The following is an 18757-nucleotide window of genomic DNA, read 5'->3' on the forward strand; positions in this document are numbered from 1 at the left end:
CAGCCTTGAGAGAACCAGGGCTCTGGAGACAGTGAGCCACTGGGGGAAGGTGAGAAAATGAACAGTACCTCTTAGGAGGTGCAGCAGGCAGTTCAACTTTTTAGAGATGTCCAAAATGTGAGTGGAGAAGGAGAGAGTGGAGTCGAAGATGACCCCAAGGTCTTTTTTTGCCTCACAGGTGGGTGCGGGCATAGGGCCAGGGTAGGCCGGCCAGAGTAAGAGTGGGAAAGCGGGAGCAGGAGTCCCAATGCAAATGATTTCAGTCTTACTAGCGTTGAGGATGAGGTCGCTTGCAGCACACCATGACTGAATTGTGGACAGACAGTCAGATGTGTGCGAGGTAGAGGAGGTGGCTGAGGGTAGCCTGAAGGAGAGGTGCTTGTCATCCACATAACAGTGGAATTTAGAGGAGAAAGTGGCAATCACACGTGCCAGGGCAGACATGTAGACATTGAAGAACCAGGGGATAGGTTAGAACCCCGGGCAACGCCACAGGTTGAAAGAGTGATCGTAGAGAGAAATGACCCAAGTTCCACCTGGGATGGGCGGTTGGTAAGGAAGGAGGTTAGCCATGCCAGAGCCTGGCCTGTGATTCCCAGGGTGTCACAGAGACGTGGGATCAGGATGTTGTGGTTTACCGTGTCAAAGGCAGAGGAGGAGGTCAAGGAGAATGAGGACAGAGGGAGTGTTGGTGTCGAGATTTGAGAGCAGGTCTTCATGGGCATTTAGAAGAGCAGTTTCCGCGCCTCTGGATGCTCTAAAGCCAGACTGATAGTCGTGGAAACAACCAGCCGCTTCAGTGTGGAGGATGAACTGAGAAATAGACAGTTTCTCCAGGAGTTTGCCCAGGAAAGGGGTGATAGAGATCGGGTGGTAGTTTGCCGGAATGGAGGGGTTGGCAGAGGGTTTCTTAAGAAGAGGGTGCCAAAGGGAGTGCTTGAGGGAAGTTGGGAAAATGCCAATGGCAAAAGAGGAATTGCAGAGATCATCCAAGGCTGGAGCAAGAGACTCAATGTTGTCCTTAATGGTTTTGGAGGGGCAGGGGTCCACCTGTTTGGATGAGGCCTTCATAGACCGGACTTGTCTGGCGACCTCATCAGGTGAGATGGGAGTGAGAGAAGAGAGAAGTGATGGAGGAGCCAGGGAAGGCTCCAGAGGTATTGGTGCATGATGGGGTGTGGGAGTGAGAGAGGAGAGGATGAGTTGGGTTTTTGCGGTGAAGTGTGCAGCCAGGGCTGAGCAAAGGTCCTGGGTGGGTGTGACGGAGGAGGAGGCTGCTGCAGGATTGGCCAGTTCCTTACAGACTTTGACAAGTTTGGCCGTGTTGTTTGATGCCGCGGAGATGCAGGCTTCAATAAAGACTCTTTTCTTGGTGTGGATGCAGAGTCGATTTTGCCTTTGGAGGAGGTGGCAGGCCAGTTTGTCAGAGGATCCTCCTGATGAATTCCATTTCTGCTCAGCTGCCCTATACTTGCGTTTAAGGGCAGTCAGATCAGAGGTGTACCAAGAGTTGCACTTTTTGAAAGTTTTCAGTTGGACCCACATGACAAGAGTGTCAAGAGTGTCAAGGGTGTTAGAGATAGAGAGATTGAAGTTAGCGAGTGCTCTGTCAGGGTGGGAGTCAGCTTCAGGAGTAGGAGGCGGAGAGTAGGTGGAGGCAAAGGCAGCCAATGTCACTCTTTTCATGTGTCTGGTGGTTTTGAAACCGAGTTGCCACGTCAGGTGTGCCGATGCAAGAGGCGAGGAGAGAAGAGAGTGGTCCATCCAAGAGAGTGAGTTATTGAGAGGGATAGAGAGAGGGATATCGGCAGAGATGAGAGCGTCCAAAGTGTGGCCTGCTGTGTGTGTGGAGCCAGAAGGTAAGATAGAGAGGGAGAGAGATTTGCATAGGTTGTAGAAAGGTCCTGAGGAGTCAGGGGAGTCCAGATGGATGTTGAGGTCACCAAGAATGAGGAGTTCAGAGGAGGAGGAGAGCAGAGAGGAGGCCAGGTCAGCCCTTTCTGAGCGAAAGATAGTGGACTGTCCTGGTGGTCGATAGAAGGTGGCAATGAGGGGAGAAGATTTAGGAGAGAGTGAAAGCCTACAGAATAGGCACTCGAAAGAAGAGTAGGCCTGAGTGGGGATGCTGGACACAGGTATCCATTCTGGGAAGATCAGCACCACTCCCCCTCCTGTCCTCTTAGGCATGGGCACAGAGAGGATCTTGTATTCTTCAGGGAGGAGTGTGTTGAAACTTGTGACAGAGCTGTCCTTGAACCATGTCTCTTTAATGGTGACCACATCTAGATCGATCTGTTCAGGGAGATTGTAGACAGAGAATTAAGTGGGGCAATATGGAGCAGCTTGCCGTCTTTGAAGGTGTTCTGCTGGGGGGTGCAGGTGGCGGTGGTCTCCCCTGAGGGTGGAAAGAGAGCTGGAGGGATAGTGGAGGAAAGCGCTGGAGCCAAGGCTGACAAGGGAGCCAGGACAATGAGACAAGGCAAGGGCGCCTGTGCAGAGGAGAAGGAGGGCACAGTGGGCAATGGAGTCTGTGCAGGAGAGTAGGAAGGCACAACAAGCAAAGCAGCCTGTGCAGATGAGGAGGAAGGCACAGTAGGCAAGGGAGCCTGTGCAGAGGAGGAGGAAGGCACAGTGGGGAAGGGAGCCTGTGCAGAGGAGCAAGGGACAGTGGGCAAGGGAGCCTGTTCAGGGGAGGAGGAAGGCACAGTGGGCCAGGGAGCCTGTGCAGTGGAGGAGGGAGGCACAGTGGGCAGGGGAGCCTGTGCAGAGGAGGAGGGAGGCACAGTGGGCAAGGGAGCCTTTGCAGAGGAGCAAGGGACAGTCGGCAAGGGAGCCTGTTCAGGGGAGGAGGAAGGCACAGTGGGCAAGGGAGCCTGTGCAGAGGAGGAGGAAGGCACCACAGGCAAGGGAGCATGATCAGAGGAGGAGGAAGTCACAGTAGGCAAGGGAGCCTTTTCAGGGGAGGAGGAAGGCACAGTGGGCAAGGGAGCCTGTGCAATGGGAGATGTGCGGTTTGAGAGGGGAGGTAGGAGCTTGTCAAAGAGAAGGAGGTTAGGTTGAGGACCCTGAACCATGATGGTTATATTCTGATAGACATTAATGATGACCCTGGAAATGGCAAAGAGGTCAGGGGGGACCTCCCAGCGTGTGCCATCATTAATGGGAGAAGAGGCGATAGGAGAGAGAAAGGTGACCATGTACCGGGTCCATTTGTCAGGTCAGGTAACGACAAAGAGAATGTCTGTGAGAGTCTCTCTGGCAGAAGCGTGATTTAGGTGTCTGCAATAGGAAGGCCAGTGTTGGAGTCAAGTATGTCCTTCTTAAGGTTCTTCCAGCCAGATTTAGTGATGGGAGAGGGATAAGAAATAGAGAAGGCTTAGTCATCAATTTGTTATTTGCAAATCTTTGCAAGTCCTTAACATAACGTATAATTGTTTTGCAATTTTATTTACTGGTGCAAATAATGTTCGTCCATCTGTGCGAGTCACATGGTCTCATTCACTTTGCACCAAGAATGGGCTTCTTTTTAGATCTGTCCCGTGATGGTTGACCCCCAATGAGGCCACCATGAGCTGTCCGCATTCTGTACAGAGCAGAGAAAGGGAGAAATAGTAGTAAATGATGCGACAGCTGTTAATAGTCGTCCTCCAGCCTTGAAGAAATAAAACACAATGTTACCCATAAATCCCGCCACACACCTACCTACCTGTTGGCAAGCGTACTCACGGGCTCGCGATCCGCTGGCGCCGGCTGTAAAAGAAAGCATAGCCCAGTTTACTATAATGAAAAACCGTCTCCTGGATACATAGGTAGTAAATCTTTTCCAAATTTGTCCTTTATTTATACAAATCTTCATGAGTCACAGACCTTGGCATGTTATAGCATTCGGCTCTGGCTCCTGGGGCTGACTACCTCGACAGCTCTTTTGAAAAACGTCCTCAGGAGGTAAATTGCTAGCACATGTCTTTCCTTTAACGTTTTAATTAGAATCAATCACTTATGTAAGTTATGATATCAAACACCTTTCATAATTCTTCAGGCATTCGCAATGCAACTGTGGTGGAGGCCAATGGCTTCCCATGACAGTAGGAATTTCAGTCACTGGGAGAAATACTGTTTTACCTGATATGAGTCCATATCTATCGACCTGTCTTTGGGCCCGATATGAGTCCATATCTATCGACCTGTCTTTGGGCCCGATATGAGTCCATATCGATCGACCTGACTTTGGTCCTGATATGAGTCCACATCGACCTGTCTTTGAGCCCAATATGAGTCCATATCTATCGAACTGTCTCTGGGCCCGATATGAGTCCATATCGATCGACCTGACTTTGGTCCTGATATGAGTCCACATCGACCTGTCTTTGAGCCCGATATGAGTCCATATCTATCGACCTGACTTTGGTCCTGATATGAGTCCACATCGACCTGTCTTTGAGCCCGATATGAGTCCATATCTATCGACCTGTCTTTGGGCCCGATATGAGTCCATATCTATCGACCTGTCTCTGGGCCCGATATGAGTCCACACCGACCTGTCTTTGAGCCCGATATGAGTCCATATCTATCGAACTGTCTCTGGGCCCGATATGAGTCCATATCTTTCGACCTGACTTTGGTCCCGTTATGAGGCCATATTTATCGACCTGTCAGTGGAGTAACTTTGCTGAAAGTGTTGGGGGGGACATGACATTTAAAGGAAAGGTGCCCCTGTCAAATTAATGGGGACAAAATGGCATGCTACGAAAGTTGGGGGGAACAAACACCCTTGTCCCCCCCTAAAATTACGCCCATGCGACCTGTCTTTGAGCCTGATACGAGTCCATGTCAATCAGCCTGTCTTTAGCTCTGTGCTCTTCTTGCTGAATTGAATCCTTTGATGCCCGACCAAGAACATGTGAACGATACTGTTTTGTAATTTTCCATGCCAGCTTCAACCTTTCAATTCCTATGGCACTGACATTGTTCCGGCTAGAGTTATGTGTGAGTCACAACAATATACTACAGTGTTGGTCTACCATTCCTTAATTTAACATCGACCTATGGACTCATGTATTAATGTCTGTGCTCATTGGCCTTGCTTATTGTTTGAAAATACAGCTAATAAACATTTGCAACTGTTCCAAATGATTTCCAAAATGTGCATGAACATGGTGGCAACCACAGTTAACAAACAATCTGTCGATTTATCCTGGGTTTTACCTGTGATAACGATCTCTCATGTGCTCCTCAAATCAACAAAGGCATTTAAAACGACACCGGCTACCTTGGTAACTTACACACACGGGACCTCACAACTCCCAATGCTTTCCATGCACATGTGTCTTGCTGGAGGCCTTCCACACAGCTTCTGCACCGGGATCTATGCAAGTCTACGTCCCAGGATTCAGCAGGCCCAGACTTGTGCAGCCCACCTCAACTTTAGGCCGAAACGTTTAGATGAAATCGCACTGGTCCTGAAGAAGCTACAGTAACTAGCCACCAAACAGAACCTAGCCTTCAAAACTGGATGCTTCATTCGGAGCCCCCGTAGCAGGCTAAGCATATGCCTACTTGGAAAATCCTTGTGGTGACATACCACCTGACTAGACGTCTACGGTCGGCTTCCAAAAATCAACTGTCTCTCTTGCCAGGGAAATGTAGCCGTTTGGGAGGAAGATTTCTCCCTGCATAAGACGTAACGTTATTGAATTCCCTGAACGTACTTTTTCACCTTCAAGCTTTGTTAAGTTCTGCAAAGGTGGGGAAAAGTAATTTTTGTATCACTCATTTCATGTGTACCACCTACAATTACCCCACTAACATTTGCTACTTCAGACTCACTCTCTGTGTCCACACTACTGTTTCCCCTCCCCAAAGCACCCTGACACAGTCTGACAGAACCTGCGTAGACACATGATACAGGCGTGTTATAAATTCCATATCATATCACATTCATAACCAGAAAACAGTCAATGAAAGACACGTCGTGTTTTATTTTCATAATATTCATCGCTGTAACATTCTGTGCTCCAGTGCATCAATGCGTGTATTCCAGATTTTCAGGATGTGGTTCAACTTCTTGCATTATCTGCTTCTGCTGGATGATAACCTGTGTAGACCATGCTTGTGAGAGACAGGGTTATGTATTATGTGCTATGCTTATTCTGGGTCACATATTTGTGAGTGGAAAAATATGCCTGCTATTCTGTGCCTCATTCTGGGTGCCATATTTGTGGGGGGGAAAAACATGCCTGCTATTCTGTGCCTCATTCTGGGTGCCATATTTGTGGGGGGGAAAAACATGCCTGCTATTCTGTGCCTCATTCTGGGTGCCATATTTGTGGGGGGGAAAAACATGCCTGCTATTCTGTGCCTCATTATGGGTGCCATATTTGTGGGGGGGAAAAACATGCCTGCTATTCTGTGCCTCATTATGGGTGCCATATTTGTGGGGGGAAAAACATGTCTGCTATTCTTTGCCTCAGTCTGGGTGACATATTTGTAAGGAAAAAAACATTTCCGTTATTCTTTGCCTCATTCTGTGCGACATATTTGTGAAGACAAAAACATCTGCTATGCTTTGCCTCATTCTGGGTGCCATAATTGTGAGGCCGAAAACATGGCTGCTATTATGTGCCTCATTCTGGGTTCCATATTTGTGAGGGGAAAACATGTCTGCTATTCTTTGCCTCATTCTTTGTGACATATTTGTGAAGTCAAAAACGTCTGCTATGCTTTGCCTCATTCCTGGTGCCATATTTGTGAAGGGGAAAACATGTCTGCTACTATTTGCCTCATTCTGGGTGCCATATTTGTGCGAATTAAGTCACCATTTGCAGTGCCCTGGAAATCACTACAGGTTCTCATGAGTGGGTCGATTTTGCCTTATAAAAAATAAATACAGTGCATACTACTTCATGGTGCCAATGACGGCAGTTAGATAGTTTATTTGAAATCACTTAATGTAAATTATTATAAATCCAGATTAACAATATTGTGTTTCAAAATTCTTTGAATTCTACAGCAATGAAAGGCTACACATTGTTAAGAACCTTTTGAGTCAACATCGAGGCCCACCCGTTGCAATTAATAGAAGAAATAGGACAGGCCACAAACCTAAAGAAATAAGTCTGGTTTGGCCGTGACTGTGAAGAATGTCAAGTCCCAAAAGAGCACAATGTGTAAGGTTAGCAAGTGACACACAGGACGGCCTGCTGCTAAGAGTGCCAGGGCACCAGTCCCAGAGACTCTGAACGGTATTCCTGTTCAGTGGGCACTGAGGCTCAGGCGGAAGAGAGCAGAATCATTCTTTCCAGGGCCAAGTGGAGCTTATCCCTGGAAAAGTTCCAAACATTCATGAGCAGGCATATTGTGGACCTGATTCACAAAATGCCTTAGGCATTTCCAGGGAGAGGATGTTACGTTGGCAACCCTGCGAAGTCCTGGCACGTGGCTCAGCTTCCACCAGCGTAAATGTAACGTAACTCACCTTTAATGGGCATGCCAAGCAGTGAGCGTGTGTGTGGCGGCATGTCAAGCAGTGAGCGTGTGTGTGGCGGCATGTCAAGCAGTGAGCGTGTGTGTGGCGGCATGTCAAGCAGTGAGCGTGTGTGTGGCGGCATGTCTAGCCGGGAGAGTCTGTGTGGCAGCATGGCAAGCAGTGAGAGTGATTGTGGCGGCATGCCAAGCAGTGAGCGTGTGTGTGGGGGCATGTCAAGCAGGGAGAGTCTGTGTGACAGCATGGCAAGCAGTGAGAGTGTTTGTGGCGGCATGCCAAGCAGTGCGAGTGTGTGTAGCGGCATGTCAAGCAGTGACAGTGTGTGCGGCGGGGTGGCAAGCAGTGAGAGTGTGTGTGGTGGGGGCATGCCAAGCAGTGAGCGTGTTTGTGGCGGCATGCCAAGCAGTGAGCGTGTGTGTGGGGGCATGTCAAGCAGGGAGAGTCTGTGTGGCAGCATGGCAAGCAGTGAGAGTGTTTGTGGCGGCATGCCAAGCAGTGCGAGTGTGTGTAGCGGCATGTCAAGCAGTCACAGTGTGTGCGGCGGGGTGGCAAGCAGTGAGAGTGTGTGTGGTGGGGGCATGTCAAGCAGTGAGAGTGTGTGCGGCGGGGTGGCAAGCAGTGAGAGTGTGTGTGGTGGGGGCATGTCAAGCAGTGAGAGTGTGTGTGGCGGGGTGTCAGTGAATGTCCAACGTAGATAGTATTCACTAAACATTACCGAAGCTGCTTCTATTGCTTCACCTACGCCTAGCAGTTCATAGTGGTGTGGCCTGAAAAGTGTGTCTACGCAAAGGTGGGATGGGTGGGGCAAGCGGGCAAGCAAAACATGTTTTTTGTGCGATTTTTGGTAATTTTTCAGATGAAATCTTGCAAGCGCCTCCTTTACTGACGGGTGTCAATTCATTGGGGTGTGCATGGGAGCTCAGCGAGCACAGTGTCAGGTGAGGTGTAAATGTCACCCCGCATGCGCACAGTGTATGCTAGTCCCAACATAAGCCCGGAAATAGTGTTGCTAGTGAACTGGCCTTATTTGAGGCGTGTATCCTAGTTCTCAATGGCTCCATGTGCATGTGCAAGGTTGAGTCTTGCATCGCCCTGGGGGGGGGGTAGTCAGCAATGTGGGCGCTACAGTTACCTTAACCCATCACCAGCACTAGTCTAGCAAAGAAGTACCAAACCCCAAAGGGAGATCCGGACCCTGTGCATGCATGCTTCGGGGTATCTCTCAGCCATGGTCTCTTTGGTGGTTGCCTTTGGGTTATGAAATTACTGAACACAAATCGAGGCGTATTGCCTATATGCGGGCTTTATCAACGGCGCATTGACTACAGTGCAACACTATGTGACAAAGGGGGATTAGCGAGACCTGAATGAAACCCAGGAACTCCAATGAGATGCCTGATTTAGATGTCATAGCGGTGTAGGTCACGTCTCTCCAGGCTGTTAGTTGCCAGGCTTCTTGGCGGTCTACGCTTCTCCATGCCATGTTGCAATGTTCTCTACCCATTCCATTGCAGTACGTCTTTGGCACAACTCTAGCTTCCAAAACAGGGCAAGATGCAAAGACTAGAGCTCCATTTAGCTTAGATTTGCGTCTATTTAGGACACATTCCCTGGTAGGGATCCGAGTAATTGTATAGGCAAGTATGCGTTGTATCACAAGCAAGGCATTGCGTACCTTCCTGTTGCCATAAATGATGCCCAGGTGATGCTCCATTACTCTTTGCCATGACTACTCTGGCTCTGAATACCAATAATGTGGAAATCAATGTTGTAATGTATGTTGCTAAACGTTTGTGGTGATATATCAAACACAACACAATGTGCTTCAGGGGCTGTACATGTATGACACAGCTTTAGAAATGTTACCAGTATACAATCAGCCCATTACCACATGCTATCACATTTATGCCACTGGCCTCCAGCATCTTACATTGCAGACAAGGGCTATATTTAATAATAATGATAATGATGTGTTATTCATATAGCGCCTTAATCCAAACCGCTTTACAGAGCACATATTTACATACAATATCACCCAACCGAAATTGGTACTCATTTATCGACCCCGGAAGTCGTAGTGGTATAATATTCTTTTAGGAGAATAGTATAAAAGATTATTGATAGGAAATTGATGGATGGTGTCTGGTTCCAGGGCTCACGCGGGGGGGGGGGGGGTGGGGGGGAGGGGGCAAGCCCTGGGGGGGAGGGAGGGGGCGAGCCCCCCTAGGTAAAATGAGAAACATTGAACGTACTGTTTGAATGTAAGAATTAAAGCAGACCTCTGGGATCAAACCGCAGTCGTCAGGTTTGCAGGCCGGACACTTCACCACTGCACTTTGTAACCTGATGAAAAAAGACAAACAACTAAAGGTGAAATGTCCCATTTCAGTACTGCAAGTCCCAGGGAAAACATTTGTATTGGTTCTTGGAGTTTAAAACATGCACACCTTTTAACGTTTTCAAAAACACTATTAGAATTAAATTATCCTCTCTTGGTTTTGTGCGTGTGTTCATTTTATGAAAGGCAAATGCTGTTCGTCCTGTGCAATTTGGGTGGTTATGCAAACCCAATTTAATGAAATGTGCACATTTTACCTTGATATGCTAATTTCTGGCAACATCACATCCCATAGCGTTTGTTGATGAGTCCCCCACTTTAATTTTTAGGACTTGACCCCTGAGTAGACAGTGTAAATTGCCATAGTTTAGGCAAAAAAGACTTCCAGAATGCATCCTCTGCTCTTCTATTCTTTTTGCCTTTCCATCTCCTGGCTTTGCCTGCTTTGATCTCCAAGAGCGGGTTAGGAAGGCCACTCTGCAGAGCCAGTTCCCCGGCCCTTTGCTGTTAGCCAGTGCGGGAGTGAAAGGACAGCTGCTTCGTGTGGAGTATTATGCGATAATAAACTTGGAGTTATCGAAAATAGGTTGACGACCCCCCTTCGAACCTGTGCATATAAGAAATAGTTCCTAATCAGATTTCTTTGGAAAAAAAAGGAAATCTGCAGATTTTAACAAATCCCTAGTGGGTAATGGGGATAGATGATTCCACTAAGAAGATGGCTCACATATAAATATATATATGATTAGAGTGGCCCAGGGAGAGATCCGGGAGCCCTGCCTTTACTTCGTTTATTTGCAAATTGCTTAGATATACCACTTCCTGTACTGAACCCCAGCTGGAAATCAGAAAATTCCATATTTGGGAATTAGCTGCAGGATTTGGAAGAAAGGGTTCCATGTGAATTTGCATTAAGCGATGGTGGAAACTGGCATCTCTGGTGAGGATGTTCCTGAACAGTTGTGAGTTAGGTTTGCTGTTAAGAAAAACCTGTGCTATGCGCTTACACTGTGCCAGCTTTCACGATGGAACTATGTGGGGTGTACAGGGTCCCATCAGAGACTGTGTAATGCAGGCTCTCAGGAACTCCTGAGGTCTTTGCACCAAACATTACATTGATGTATGTATCCCTGTGCCAGTCATTACAGAAATCCCCCCTATAGAGACCTCTAAAGAAGGAAAGTGGCTGACATTAAAAGGGGCTTTAGGCTGAAGGAAGGACCTCGCCCGTCTTTGTGGAAGCACTGTTTGGCCTCTAATAAAGAGAGCGGTGACTGAAGTCTTTGGGGTATCACGAGCTGCACTATGCAACTATGTCTCAAGTTCATGCGGCCAGTTACCTCAGCGCTTTACAAATAAATAAATAAACTAAGATACACTATGCGTGTATTTACCAATGCATCAGATTACGGTGCATGGGTAGAAGAGTTTGGAATGGGTAGGGAGGGCAGGAAGGAGGGGGAGAGCTCCTGAACAGGAAAAGTAGGCTTCAATGGAGAAATCAGTGATTGGAGGGAAGCTCTTTGGAGGGCAGGGTCTTCAGGTCCTTCCTGGAGTGTAGGATGAGTGCAGTGAGAATTCCCTGTCCCTGCGGCCACACACCTGCAAGGACCCTGATCTGCTCAGTCAGCAGCAAAAACGGGGATCCTGGCAGCGGGTATTGATGACAGCTCAACCCCCTTGAGGATAGAGGAGTAAGAAAGGACCCCAACAGGTAGTATGACTCCCTGTAACCTATCAGTTCCCAGCCAGGCTGCAGCGCCTGCTGCTTTTTTGCCCCACTCCACTGGCATGCCTTCTCACCAGCCATTAATAGGCACCTCATTAGGGGAACTCTTCAATGCAAGACCCAAGCTCCATCTGCTAGCAAAAATGAAGCCCCGCCTTTTTCCACCCGCCTTCCTACCCCTGACTCGGCAATCGACCTAGCCTGCTTCCAGTTGCCAGGATTAATCCATGTCAGTTGGAATCATGTAAATACCTGCATTAGGCTCCTAAGGTCATGAATGTATGTGTGGTCATACCGCCTGTGTTACTGGTTTATATTCCCACTACTCTTTCTTCAACTCATTGAACCCAACATTAAATTCATGTAAAGGTACCCTACGCAAGGTCTACCTCTGCTCAATGTTATTGTTCCCTTTGCAAGTTATTTCTGCACGAAATTACACTCCTTGTACACCAATAAACACAATTCAATATTTTCAGAATATTGCTCTTGCCCAATGTTTACATGAAAGTGAAAGGTCAGCACGACTTATTAGAGCATCACTTCTCATGGGAAACAAGAAAAGCAATTGACATCCGAATTTCTCAATTCCGCATTGGGCATCACTGACTCTATTCATGTCACCCTTAAATCCACTAGTGTCGTCAACAATAGTTTGCCATTTGCAGTCATCATCTTAAAGTTTTGAACCAGGTTGAATCAGCGGAGTCTCTGTCGAGCTGAGGAACAAGCTGATTTGAACCGAGGAGCAAAATGCCCGTTTTATTTATTTTTTATTTTATTGCTTATAGCGCACACCTGGCTGGAGAGCAGCAGAGCACTTTACTACAGGAGTGTGCCAGAATTGGGCTTGGTATTTAATACATTAGCGCAGTACTGGTGGTGGACGGAGAGGGATTTTTATTCCTCAGGCAGGTATTGTTGAAAGAGCCATGTTCTTAGTGTTTTTTGCGGAACCAGAGTTTGTTAGGGGCCTTTTGAGCCTCTACTGGGATTGAGTTCCAGATGGTCCACTTATACATGGGACGAATCCAATTCAATTCAGAAAGCAAATAGGGAGGAAGCAGGTCCAGTGATGTTACTAGCTTCAGTCAATTGGATACTCTCCGTCTTCGTCACTTCCTAATATACTTCCTGCTTCCTGTTTACTATCCCAGAATTCAATGATGCCATGCAGAATTTCTATTCCATTCGAGCCAACTTCGAGTCGGTGGAGCCAACAGGCACACTTACCTATTTTTAGCTGCTTGAATTGGGCTTTGAAACTTTAAATCATTTCAGTTCCAAATGGTTCGAAATACTTTTAACGGTTTCAAACAACCATTGTTAGGATAGGTTTGACTTAAATGTCAGACTGCTCAACCACCCCTAATATTAATCATATCTTAATAAAACCAAGGGCCATCTTTTGATATTCAGTGCGAGACAGTTCTTTTGTGTTTCACCTCCAGGACCCACTTTCAAATCTCTATCGCTTCTTCGGCATTTGCAAGCCCCTTGATACAGATCTACACATTTGGGGCTGTGCGCAATCTCTTGGTGGAAAACACTAACATCTGGTGGCCACATGATACTTTGGATCTTATTTTAGGATTTCTCTCCATGTTTAGCTACCCTTAATTTGAGTTGCCGAATTAAAATTTGGGGCAGGGTTACAGTGATACATAAAGCACACATTTGGTAACATAGTTCGGAAAGGGGGACATATTGTTTCTCTTCATTGCCCAAAATCATCAACATCTTCCACTCATCATGGTTTGGCCAAATAACTGAGACCGGCCGCACTTGAAGAACACTTTCAGCTTTCCCAAGTAGCCAGATGTTATCTGGCACCTGTTTATTAAATGAACTGTGTACCAAACTTCCTGACTCCTGGCTCCTCTATAGGGCATTTTGGGCAAATCAAAACTGGAGTATATTTTTATAAAGCATCAAAGTCTGGAGAGCACTCTCGATATATCTCTGCTTTGACACTTAAAGGTTATCAGTCCAAGAGTCCTGAATGTTGGTGTCAACTGTGAAGGAAACTAGCAGAAAAGGGGGAACCCATAATGATAGAAAAATGATTTGGAAAGCTCACAGGAGTAGGTACATCCTCTGGAATGGAAAAGCTCTTAAGGACAGCCTTTCCCTCAAGGTTTTTTCTGATGTATACGGTTTGGCTGTGGCACAATTGTCCGCGGCCGATTTGACCGTGGTCATTTCGGCCGTGAAGCCAATTTTGCCACGGCCAAATCTTCCCAAAATAAAAAAAAAACACCCACTACCATAAACTCCCCCACCCACCCCCTACTTACCTTTTCGCCATCCGCTTATCTTCTAACCCTGCGGTGTGTGATCCATCCCTCCTACGTGGTCGGATACAACGCCGTAAAGCCCGCTTTTCTTTTTGTTTTTTTTTCCCGTCCCTGCCTCCAAACCCCCTGGAAGTGGGGACACCCCGCTACCCCCAAAAGCCATCACTACCAAACATGGGGAGCAGGGGACGCCCCCGCAACCCTTGCTCCCCATGTTTGGTAGTGATTACCCAAAATGATCGTTTACAAACAATCGAATGGAACTGGCTGAATTCGGCCAGATTTACCGCATTTCACAAATTGTGGGGAACGAAAGACCATCAGGTTTAATATGGGATAATACAGAGTTAGAAATAGGCATGGTAGGGATGAAGATAAACAAATCTAAACCAGATCAGAGAGGCAAAAGTGGGAGAGTATAAATGGAGGACCGGGGACAACGAGCGCTAATCTGTCAGGGGCATCGAAGTGCTCATGCATCACAGAGCGAGGGAATGGGGGGTGTAGAGGCTCTTTGGGCACAGGAATAGGGAGGGGATCTCCAGTGGAGGGATGCAGGAGATATTGAGTGAAGGCCACAGTAGATAAAGGATTTCGATGCATAGCACCTTAGGACAGGAGCGGCCATACATGGGCAAGATTGGACCTGAGAGAAGGGTGAACTGAACAGGTATTCAAATGAAAATCAAGGAGCTATAGTTGCTATGTGCTAGAGGTATGTGATGAGGAACTGTTGAGGATAATAAGATTTGTTGTTTTTCACGCTTTTGTAAAGTGTAAGGGAAGAGTCGTGTTGGCCACCATATCATTAAGTGGCTTGAGGTCCATTATGCAAGATCGATCATATGGGAAGAAGCTGGGATTCAGCTATGATGTGGGCGAACTGCTATGGTTGGGTCAGGACAGCATGCATGTGGCTCAGTCAATGCCTACATTGCTCAAATTGGGGCAGAAGAGTTCTCAAATGAGCGCATTGGTGTTTCATTTGTGCGAGAGGCAGGGTTGAAGCTTACATAGGAGATTAATAGGGATTTGCATAGAGGATAGGCAGGTGGCACCGCACCAAGATTGTGTGGACTCTACTGTTGCCAAGGCGGATATGGCTGGACGTGATGGCAGTAGCCATAAGGAAGGCTGAAAGGAACTAAACAGGGAGGGAGCAGAGCATTGTTCTGTACAGATGAACTGCATCCAGAACATGGTGTGCAAACAGTAGACAGCAACTGTGTGGTGCCGAGGCATGCGTTACTTGTTAACTGAAATGGCCCATTCTCCTCCCACGTTTCAGGTAAAAGGGTTTTTTCCAAACATTTTTTAAACCCACCAACACGTTGATGGTATAGAGTACAGCACATTGAATTCAGCAACACGGCATTGTTCGGGCATAATATCAACCTTCAAATGTATCTGCACCAATTGATGGGTCCAGTAGACCCATTCTTGGGAAGGATACTAGCAGATGGGAAGGTGGGGGATTAGAATGGACAGCAACTTAAAAGGGATCCATGAAGATGCAAGGAGATACATGAAATTAACCAATTACCTTGATGATGTTTGGGATAAAAGGGTAATAGGGTAATAATGTGGGGAAGTTTGAGCCCCTCCAGCCTGCGGCCTAGCTCCAGGACAGCCAGGTGTGCTGTCCTGGAGCTAGGCCGCGGGTTGGCTGGGGACCTGGAGGTCAGGATGATTTGGAGATGTCAGGGTACAGGGCTGGAAGGCCACTAAGGATTGGCTCAAGTGTTTATAATTGGGTGGACGGTTGGGGTGGGGCTGCAAATGTTCCTAATTTGGATTTATGTGCAGACTTTTATCAACAAGTCAGGAATCAACAAGTCTATTCTTCCCTTCACTCCTGATGTTAAGAAGGAACCAGAAGGTCATATGGCGATGGTACATTTCTTCCATGTTACAGAAGAAGGCAGCATGAGAGAGGCATGAACCAGCCCCGTGGCTCCCTATGGCAAGAGGTCAGGTACAGCTAAAGGCTGATGATGTCTCACACTTTCTATCTCCATGGCCCCGGACTTTCTATCTCCATGGCCCCCACACTTTCTATTTCCATGGCCCCCATACTTTCTATCTCCATGGCCCCCACACTTTCTATCTCCATGGCCCCCGCACTTTCTATCTCCATGGCCCCCACACTATCTATCACCATGGCACCCACACTTTCGATCTCCATGGCCCCCACACGTTCTATCTCCATGGTCCCCACACTTTCTATCTCCATGGCCCCCACACTTTCTATCTCCATGGCTCCCACACTTTATATCTCCATGGCTCAGCGGAAGGATGCTTTCTCGACATGCTTTTTCCAAGCACAGCATTCTTTCATTGGTCGCCTGCAGCTTCTAAATGTATTGTTCTCCTAATTAAACTCCAGTAGGGATCGACTGCAATTGTGCGCACACATTTGTAATACATTTTTGTTGTGCCCTTCTTCTTGCTGCTCGACGTCCCCTGAGCAGAACTTGCGTGCGCAAGAACATAAGAACCTAACACACACGAACAATATCACAGTGCCCGAAGCTAAGCTGTAAGCGGATGAGGGACCCCACATCTGCTACGGATTGGGGACTGCGTTGAAATCAAAGCCTTTGGCACCCGGGAAGACTGGTCGGGGCCCAAACCATTGGCATACATTATGCCGGACTCCGCACCATACCACACTCTCTGCTGAAAACAGATCTCCTCCTTAAAGGAATGCCAAGCAGCCGTGCCTTATTACAAGCCCACGGACAAGTGCCCTGGAGCGAATGAAAGACAACATCTTCGGTTTTGATTGAGTTCGCCGGCTTCGCTCATCAACAGGCGATGTACGCTGGAATGAATTACAACTCAAACAAAGACATAATGAACAGCTAGCCACTATAGAGAAATACATTGGAAGCTGGTTCATGCCCCTCCCTTTCCTACTTCTTCCCGAATATTGGCACAATTTACTGCCTTCCCCTTGTGCTATTCTGGGTTCCTGCGATCTGTGCAAAAGCAAAGCGTTGAGGCGAGTGGGGGGATGTATTGCAGGGTTCTGGTAGGACATAGATTTGCAGGGTTTGGCAGCAGTAAAATAGTATTCACTATCAATTCCTCCACAAACAATTCTGCCATGGCCAAATCACAGAGAGCCGGGAAATTAGACTTGTTGACTTCCGACTGGTTGATGAAAGGATGCTTTCTTCACAATGCAAGTCAGATCCTCCATGAACACGTCACTGGAATCATGCTAATAAATGCAAATAAGGACATTTTCCACCGCTTCTTGACACCCTTAAAAACTTAACATCCGATGGTGGCTTCCCGGGCCCTCCCCTTGAGACCTTCTGGTCATGCTGGCCTGCAGGCCCTCCTCAAGCTGGCAGGCTCTGTCCTAATCATGTCCTCCTACCAAGCTTCAGTGCCATCTACCTTAGGGGCCAGCATTGCCCAACACTCTCCCGACACCCCTCACAAACACAATTCTAGTCTACCCACCCTAAACTCATTTTTTTAAATGGTTGGTTGTAGAGTGGCTAACGTTAACGAAATCTGGTCTACTAATATATGCGATGACAAAAAGATGCACAAATGTCGACTGAAAAATCACAGAATGAAGACAAACAATGAATCCATTATCCAGTCCTTTTGGTCCCCAAACCACCAGAAACCCCAACCCAACTAACACTGAGCTTGCTCTACTATCCAATGGCAAACAACACACACTCATTCAGATCTGCCTTGATAATTCTAATTTCCATCTCTTACTACCTTACACGGCTGACACAATTAACCCTCTTAGATGGCCGCAAACTGCTTACACATGTACCACATTAACAAAGCACAAAACACAGACCATCTGGTAGAAGCTGGTGTACCCTAAGGAAGTCGGCTCCTACTTCCCTCTGGCCAACTCCTAGGCCACTGAGCATCACATATAGATCAAGACTGTGCATTTCATGCAGGCATCTCACACTCGTACAATGAAAGCAATCCTGCATGCACTAACTGGCCTCATCGCAGGTTTCTGCAAACAGTAGATCTCTCGCTCTGGTCACTTCCAAGTCCTTCTGAGTCACTCCAGTTTTCCAGGATTCCAGCTGTCGCGGGGTTATGCTTTGGAGCAAGAAGGATGCCCAAATCTTATATGATAGTTTATTATCTGTATTTCAGGATGGGTCACAAGAATGGGCAACTTAAATGAAAACAGTATGTTGCCAAGCAGAACAATGGTCAGGGTGGTTCTTTCCTAAGAGAAGTTGGGTCCTGTTCTCCCCAAAGGGACCCTCCATTTGTCCAGTGTCCCATCTTTTGCATGAGGTGAGGGTTCCTTTGCCTTCCCAACCTCTGAAGCAAGTGTCACATCACGACTCACTCTGGTGTAACTTCTTGTCAGCAGAAAGGCCAGTGGACCTAGGAGTTGGGTTTTGCCTGACTCCCTCCTAATTCCTCTCTCCTCGCCTCTGGGATCACACCATTGTCTCCCTGAGCTGCCTCAGTCTCCTACCACCATCTGACCCTGCCAAGGTCCGACCAGGTCACCAGACCCTGCCTGCTCTGGCTATCTTGGAGCTGGTTCTCTCTCTTCACTTCTTCTTTCCTTCACCCCTGATGGTCTTACCCTCTTCTTCCACTTCATGGGCTGTTATTTCCTGGCCTGTTCTGGTCTCCCTCCCTGCTATTGTTACCTCTAAACCACCTCCTCCTGTAGCCGTTAACTGTATCCCTTTCTCCTGCTGATGTTACACTTCCAACCACCACTGTACCACATTGGCCCCCACCTACACCTCAAGATGTTCCTTACTCCACTTCTTCTTTATCTCTCTCTCCCCCTGATGTTACCCCCTCTGTGTTACTGTGGCCTCTGCTGCTATCATCTCCTAAGGCAACCATCACTCTCCTGGTGTTGTAATTGTAATTGTTTTTTTATAATA

At 47.5% G+C, this 18757-nt stretch overlaps 1 protein-coding gene and 1 long non-coding RNA gene across 6 annotated transcripts in view; one reads left to right on the plus strand and one right to left on the minus strand.

The window, feature by feature from the left end:
* The window catches only part of LOC138513602 (uncharacterized), a 69687-nt gene extending 65938 nt beyond the window's left edge, over positions 1–3749 (minus strand). Inside the window, exon 1 of the long non-coding RNA XR_011281782.1 lies at positions 3707–3749. This is a non-coding gene — a long non-coding RNA (uncharacterized lncRNA). The remainder of the gene's footprint in view (positions 1–3706) is intronic.
* IQSEC3 (IQ motif and Sec7 domain ArfGEF 3) overlaps positions 1–18757 on the plus strand; it is a 1249628-nt gene that overhangs the window by 783015 nt on the left and 447856 nt on the right. The window lies entirely within an intron of this gene.

Source organism: Ambystoma mexicanum, chromosome 12 (assembly GCF_040938575.1).
Source record: "Ambystoma mexicanum isolate Mex_15411 chromosome 12, UKY_AmexF1_1, whole genome shotgun sequence".
NCBI lineage: Eukaryota > Metazoa > Chordata > Amphibia > Caudata > Ambystomatidae > Ambystoma > Ambystoma mexicanum.